The 7,904-nt window shown below is 31.9% G+C and overlaps 1 pseudogene; it reads left to right on the top strand.

Moving 5' to 3' along the window:
• Positions 1–294: 294 nt before the first annotated feature.
• Positions 295–7,666, top strand: LOC128161256 (protein asteroid homolog 1-like; annotated as a pseudogene).
• The last annotated feature ends 238 nt before the right edge of the window (positions 7,667–7,904 follow it).

The following is a 7,904-nucleotide window of genomic DNA, read 5'->3' as shown; positions in this document are numbered from 1 at the left end:
AAAATGGAAAAATAAAATTTGAAAATTTTAAGTCAAATCGTGTCAAAGTCCCTTTAAACCATCATAAAAAGCTCGTTTAGTTAGAATTGATTAAAGTTGGCCGTACGTTAAAATTAGCTCCTAATCGTGAAACACTTTAAACATAACACCAATCATTGAATCATACATGTAAGTTTTGGTGGGTTCATGATACGGCAACGCTATTATTGTTATGCCAGTTAAGCTTTCTGTATGATTCACAAAGATGATTTGTGAATATAATAGCACGGTTTAAATGTTGGCTGATGTAATTAATTGTAATTACTTATAATTTAGATTGACTGGATAAAAAATAATCAGCACGCCCAACAAAAACGTAATAACGCGAAAAATAATCAATGATATGTTATGCTTATATATTTACATTATCAAGTGTCTTTGTCTGTGATAACACTACGTATCGATTGTGTACTATATAACCCATAAAACAAATGACGCCAAATTGAGGCGCTGGCGGGGTTCGATTATTTATATTTCAAGATTTAATCGTACGATGGCCTAAATTTATATAAATATAAGTAATAAGGAATCATTCTTTGAATATTATGGTGATAATTTCGGTCGGGGTGTGATCAAATCTATCATAAAGCCCTTCGGGTTTTATTGGATTTGATCACGCCCCGACCAAAATTATCACCTCATAATACTCAAAGAATGATTCCTTATTCCTTATTTCAATACATGTATAATGCCAAATGTTGAAAATGACTTGTTTCCAATGGTATTTAGATTTTATATTTTGTTGTGATAACATAATTTAGATATTTACACAGTTACAGTGTATTAGCAGTATATTTTGTCGTCCACCTACCTTTCATACTGTAAAAGTCCTTTTCCACGCAAGTTGTTCTGTACACGTTTTTAACGTTAAACGATACGCGTGGGTATTAAAAATGCGTTAGCGTAATTTACAACGCTAAATTTGTGATGTTTTGGTATTTTACACGGTTATTAGCTTACCGCGTTACTAGTGTAACTTTACTCGTAAATAACTATTTTAACAGTATTCGTATGTATCATTGCATGTTTCATATCTGATATGATTTTTATTTAATTTTTTTCCAATACAATTTTTGTCAAAATGCAGGAGAGGGGAAAGCGGATTTTCAGATGTATTTTATATGTATTGTTTTTGTTATTCTTTTGAATTGTTTGCATTACTTCATTGGGTAATATTCATGGATAGAAAAGTATTTAGTTTGTTTATATTAACATTTTGTAAAGTATTGCATAATTGAAAAGTAGTTGTCTGCATGGGAATATTATTACAGTTATTTGACTTAAAATGATGATTATGCAAAGATAAAGATATTTATTAAAATAAAATGAGCAACAAATATATTGCTCAAAGCTAACAAAAATGTAGACTGGCTAGTGAAAATAAAGATGTTAAAAGCCTAGTAGTTACTGTACTGTTTTTTTTTCCTGTGCTTTATCTATTAAGTCATGAAGTGTTGTGAATAGTTGCTGAAATTTTTAAGTATTTGAATTTCGATGCAAATTAAAAAGTATAAGTGTCTTATATGTCCCACAGAAGAAATTGTTTTAAAAGATTATTTTGAGTCTGCGTTCTATTCAAAAATATAAAGTAATTATAAGTGCATTTTGAAAAACGCATTTCCATTGATTTTAAATATTAACTTTCTTTTTACTAAACCGACTACGACGGGCAAAAATATGTGAGGGTGGAATAATATGTATTGAATTGATTTGTGTGGAGTTGCGGTAAATAATTTCCCAACTCAATGTGTGAAATATAGAAATGAGTTTTATTGGTCTTTCCGTCAAAATTTGTTACCAGAATGAATCAAATGAACAAAAATTTTGTGGTATCTTCCTCTTCTGTGTTAATTCAAAGAACACACCGAAATACACACTCTCTTGTCAGAGGGCTGCAGGGCTGATACGAATTCGTATTACACCCCTTGCCGAAGTCTGATGATTTCCTCCTTTCTGATTAGGTAGTAATTTATGTTTCAAAACCTTTAAAACAACGTCTGGTGTAATGTATGTTACATGTATAACGTCTTGGTTAAATTGAAGCATTGACAAAGTATTGGGTCTTCTATTACTATATATGTACATTGTAATAAACACAATAATACAATCTTTATTTCATATTACACCCTGTATAAGCACGATACACCAATAAAAGCCAGAGGGCCGAAAGTCCAAAGGCTGATACATGGTGCAAGATGGAAAAGGGTATGTATTACTCTCTCTCTCTCTCTCTCTCTCTCTCTCTCTCTCTCTCTCTCTCTCTCTCTCTCTCTCTCTCTCTATATATATATATATAAGTAAAACTGATGCATCATAATTATGAGCCGGTCCTATAATATCACGGTTGTATTTAATCATTTTATCGAAAAATCTATCAATACGGATATATTTCCAGAAACTAATGTTATTGCTAGATTCCTGCAATAAAAGGCCTGTCACGGACAGGTCTTTTATTGCTATGTATTTAAATGGGATTCAATCGATATTTTTCAGTTATTCCATAAAGCACTAAATTGTATTAAAAGACTGTATAATGATTTGTCAATAAGCTCATATCTGTCCTCCAACAAAACAAATATAATCCTTCAATTGCACTAAACTCATTAACGAATAATTAATTTCAATTGTACTTTAAAATGTGATGTAGGTAGACATCGAATAGATCAATACCATAATAATTGTTCTTAGTGAGATTAATTAAATGTAAAATGTTTAAGTGCAGTTTTTAACATATCGTTGAAATTTAAATGTCTTTTATCAATTTATTTTCTCAATGATCAGTAGTTAAGGAAATCAGATTTAATAAACTGGAATGGCAAGTAATTAATTGAAGCATACCAACTTTCAATAACTCTAAAAAAATATCTTACCTAAATGCAAACTGTTAATGAGTATTATTGAAGATTTTTGTTTAAAAAAGTTCTTTCTGTGATCAAGTAAAATACTGAATAGATTTACCAATCTAGTCTGAAATTGATGGATGTATAAGAAGCGCATCGAATATAATTGAAAATGAAAATCTGTAAAGAAATAGTTAAACATGTACTTGTAACGTCAGTTGAATAAATCCTTACAAAATGCAATGATCATTTATGCAGTTCAAGTTTTGCTAAAAAAGAAAGGGTATGAGTATACAAGCACATAAGGCAGTGTCTCGATTAAAGAAAATCCTGCGTCATTACTGCACAAACTTTCGTTCTGAGTTGCATTTCTGCATTCATGCTTAAAATGAAATGGATTTCAAACATAATACTGTAAAGATATCATTCATTTTGATTAAAAATAAACCAGTTGGCACTTAGCGAAGTCTGTCAAACGCCTCGTCCTTTATTCATATCAGTAATTTAAAATGAATTTGATTTAGTGTTGTATTAAGTTTGCCCGTACTCTTTCCGAATTCAACGCAAAGTCCGAGGAATATTGTATCAAACCCGTTTTAGTTTTGATTCTCTTATATGATAATTCGCAAAATATTGTTTTTGAGAAAGTGCTACCGTAAAGCACGAAATTGTATTAAAGACTGTATTATAATCTGCAACAAAAACTCGTGTTTTTTTCTCTCACATTGTACTCTTCTTCGCTCTGTTCTTCTTACTTTAACAAAACAATTTTATTCTTCCAATTGCATTAAACTCATATACAAAAAATACATTTCATTGTATTAAAATATATCATATAGGTAGATATAGAATAGATCAATATCTTACTAATCATACTTAATGAGATTAATTAAATATGAAGATGTCTATGTACGGCTTTTGACACGCCGTTTAAATTTGAATGATTTTATCCATTTCTCTTCTCAATGATCATTACTTGACGAAATCAGTTCTAATGAACTAGATTGAAAAGTTAGTCATTAAATCAAACCAATCTTGAATAATTCTAAAAAATAATACCTAATCTGAATGCAAACTGTTATCGATTTTAATGAATTCTAAAAAAAGTAGTTTTTGGTTTTAAAATTCTGTGATGCTTTAAAATACTCAATAGATATACCTAGTCGGACATTGATGGGTCTATGAGAACCGCATTGAATGTTATTAAGAAAGAAAATCGGATGAAGGAATAGTAATAACATTAGTTGAATAAATCCTTACAAAGTGCATTGATCATTTATGCAGCTCAATTTTTGCGAAATAACACAGGTTATGAATATACAAGCATTAACATGAATTGGATATGTCTTTGTCAAGGCAGTGTCTTGATAAAAGAAAACACTGCGTCATTACAGCACAGACTTTCGTTCTGAGTTCAATTGCGTGCGTTCAGGCTTAAATTGAAATGGATTGCAAACATGTCACTGAAAAGATCTTAATATTCATTTGATTAAAGAAAGAGCGGCTAGCATTTAACAAAATTTGGCAAAGGACGCGTCTTTCATTAATATCTGTTATTGAAAAAAAGTTGATTGGTGTTGTATTTAGTTGGCCTGTACTCTTTCCGAATTCGATCTAAAGTTCGAGGAGTCTTATATCAAACCCAGTTTAGTTTTGAAGTTTTTATACGATTTATTGGTATAATATTTTTATTCTTTATTTTTTGAGAAAAAATTACCGTCCTATGATTAGAATTTGCGAAATCAATTTCAAAAAAAATTTATCATCAAGTGTATCATATATTCTTTTTTAGGTTCGAACATTTAAAATTTACTGGAAAGGTCATAATATGATAGCATAAACTCCCGCGTGACAAGCAACAACAAAACACGCTTATCATGGCATTCCCGACAGGAGTGTTAAATTTGCAAAGCCTAATTAAACAAATGGTAAAATGCATATTATGTCATGCTTGAAAAGAAGAACAAAATATATGCAAACAAAATTAAGAAGCACAATCTAACATAAAAATAAAATTTCTTAGCATCTTTTGCTTGGCTTTGATCATGAAAAGTGTTTATTGGAAAACTTCCAACTTTCTATTCAAATTAAGAAAATCGTTCTAGTCAAAGCTTAAGATTGTTTTGGGAACACATAGCAGGGTTCTGGATAATGGAACTAGTAAATTGATTTATACATTTGAAAAAAATCAAACAAATAAGTTTCAAACCTTCATTATTAAAATATAATTTTCGTTTATTTATGATGTAAGATTGTTACGGACGGTAATTCTGAATAAGTGCAGTACATGCACTGATGGCCATTCGTAATGAAAGCCCGTTGTCAAGGAAGTTGATCGTTAGAAAAAGCATATACCGGTAATGGACTATGGCAATTTGTAACGTGTTTCCTTCTTATTAGGACAATATTTGCTTGTCTGTTTTGAATGCCTCTTTTGAAGAAAATAGTAGCCATTATAATTATATGATTATTTTTTATCTGAAACGAAGGTTTTACTGCATTCGTCGTTTTGCCTTGCAAAAAAAAATATTTCGTTGATTACTAGTATGTTTTACATTTTGTGTTTTTCTTTTTTTTCAGAATCCCCGTTTGAGACATTTTTATCAGAAATGTACAGTTGTTAATACATAATATTAGTTCACTTTACGACGGTGAAACATGGGAATTAAAGGATTGAAAACGTTCATGAAAAGTAATCCACAGCTTATGAAAGAAATTCGACTGCATGACACAGAGGTAGTCATAGATGGAAACAGTTTGTACCACTTCATCTTTTATAGTAATCAATTGGATTTTCTTCACGGTGGAGATTATGACCAGTACGCATATAAAATAATTAAAGTCCTTAACCTTCTCAACTGTTGCAACATTCAGCCTTATATTGTGTTTGATGGAGGAAATGATCCAAATGACATGAAATTCCAGACAAGTCATAAAAGGATGAAACAGAGGCTCGAGATGGCTATGCAACTGGCAAAAGGACATAAGGGAGACTGTAAAGTTATGCCTATCCTGGCGTTTGACACTTTTCGAGCAGTTTTGAAAGAAATTATGATTCCGTTTGCAGTTTGTGACTGAGGCTGACATAGAAATCGCAAAACTTGCAAATAAGTTGAACTGTCCGGTTTTATCTGATGATAGTGATTTTTATATCTTTCCTTTAACAGCTGGATTTATACCTTTTAAAAGTGTAAGTTTCACGGAGCAGGAAACCAGAATGGAGAATGATAGTTTGGAAAACTTTCTTTCTGCTCGAAGATATCATGTGAACAATTTTGTACATTTCTTTCCATCTTGAGGTAGAAAAGTCCTCCACTTGATAGCTGCCCTCCTAGGAAATGACTATATTGACACACAAATATTTAAACCATTTTATTCTTCAATCTGGAGGTATGAAGGCTATACACCGTTTAGTATTCCAACAACTGACAAAGGACCCTCAAAGTTATTCTGTGGTTACGAGGGTTGAAAACATATGAGGACGGACTTTCAGCAATCACATCAAGAGCGTTAACTTCACAACATCTAGAAACTATCCTATCTGCTCTTAAAAGAACTAAGACGGCATTTACTTTTAATGCATCAGATTCTACTCTGTTTCCACACTTTAAGCAAAATAGCAGTGCAATTGAAAAATCAATACGAGGGCAAAATGGTTCGATGATTCCGGAATGGTATGTTTGTTACCATAGACAAGGAATTCTTCCGCCAAGTTCCTTAGACATAATAACATTGCGAAGAAAATTTTTGATCCCTCAGGTGGAAGACCCAAATTCAGCATCCTCCTATCGGTGTAGTGCAAAACTTAGAGAATATATGTACGGAATACTGCTTTCAGAAGACATTGTGGACGAAGGATTGGCAACAGACAGGATTTCTGATGTCGAAGAGTATGATCGAACAGGGCATACACTTTTGAAAAAAACTATTCATGCTTTTAGAACTCTGACAGGATATGGCGAACTCCCAAAGCTTTCAGTAATGCCAAACCTGTCGTCATCGCAAAAAGAAAATATTCTTCGTCGGATAATCAATATACCGTCTTTTAGCATCGATTATATGACCAAGGACCTAGAACTTGTTCTAGGAATAGTTTTATTTTGGATTAAGAGAGCCAAGCCACATGTAACTATTTTTCATTGCACAGCATACTGGTCTGTCTGATAATGTTGAAATTAAAATGGGTTCTTTTTCATCATGGTACAACTGGATGTGAGAAAAATTTGATAGAAGATACAGTTCTGGACATGACCGGTGAATCTTCAAAAGAGGTTTTTTTCAAACTCAATCAATTTAGTGCCAAAACTGACCACAACAAAGAACACCCAGTTGACTCTGGTGTGATCCATGGATTTGCACAATTCTAGACTTGTCTCATGGGTACTATGCAGCTAAACTCTCTTTTGATGTGCCCGTTTCCAAATCCATGCATACATTATCTATTTTCAGGGACATTTCTGTACAATGTTTATCTCGAGCTTAAGAAACAAGAATCTGCTTACTTATTTATACATAAAGATCTTTTAATGGACTCAAATCTTGCACAAATACATCAATGCCTTTTTGATGCTGTGATTAATGTTCTTGACTTAAAGGGAATAGCTGCCGCATCCAGATATTTTGAAGAGTGTACGGATCGTACAGAAAAAAAGAAAGAAGACAAAAGAAAACAGCGTGTTCAAACAAGTTCCCAGAGTACCGGAAACAGATTTAGCGTTCTTTATATGAGAGAAAGTGACGAAGACTAAGAGTTTATCTGAAGGGGGGGTTATATCATTATTAATCTTAAAAAATACATTGCTTGTGCAAATACGAATATATGACATGAAAAAAAGTATTATGAAAATTGGATTATATTCACTTACATCTTATTATATTTTGATCATATTCATTTGTTGAGTTTACATATAGTCATGTTATTACATGTACATGTACATTGTGACGGGTGAATTGGTAATTCTCTAAAAGAGGGTACAGATAACCATAAAATACGTTCCTGACATGTTATGCTAAAGTTAAGCTTAT

Source organism: Crassostrea angulata, chromosome 8, assembly GCF_025612915.1.
Source record: "Crassostrea angulata isolate pt1a10 chromosome 8, ASM2561291v2, whole genome shotgun sequence".
In the NCBI taxonomy this organism is placed as follows: domain Eukaryota; kingdom Metazoa; phylum Mollusca; class Bivalvia; order Ostreida; family Ostreidae; genus Magallana; species Magallana angulata.
This window is presented reverse-complemented; position numbering and strand designations above follow the sequence as displayed.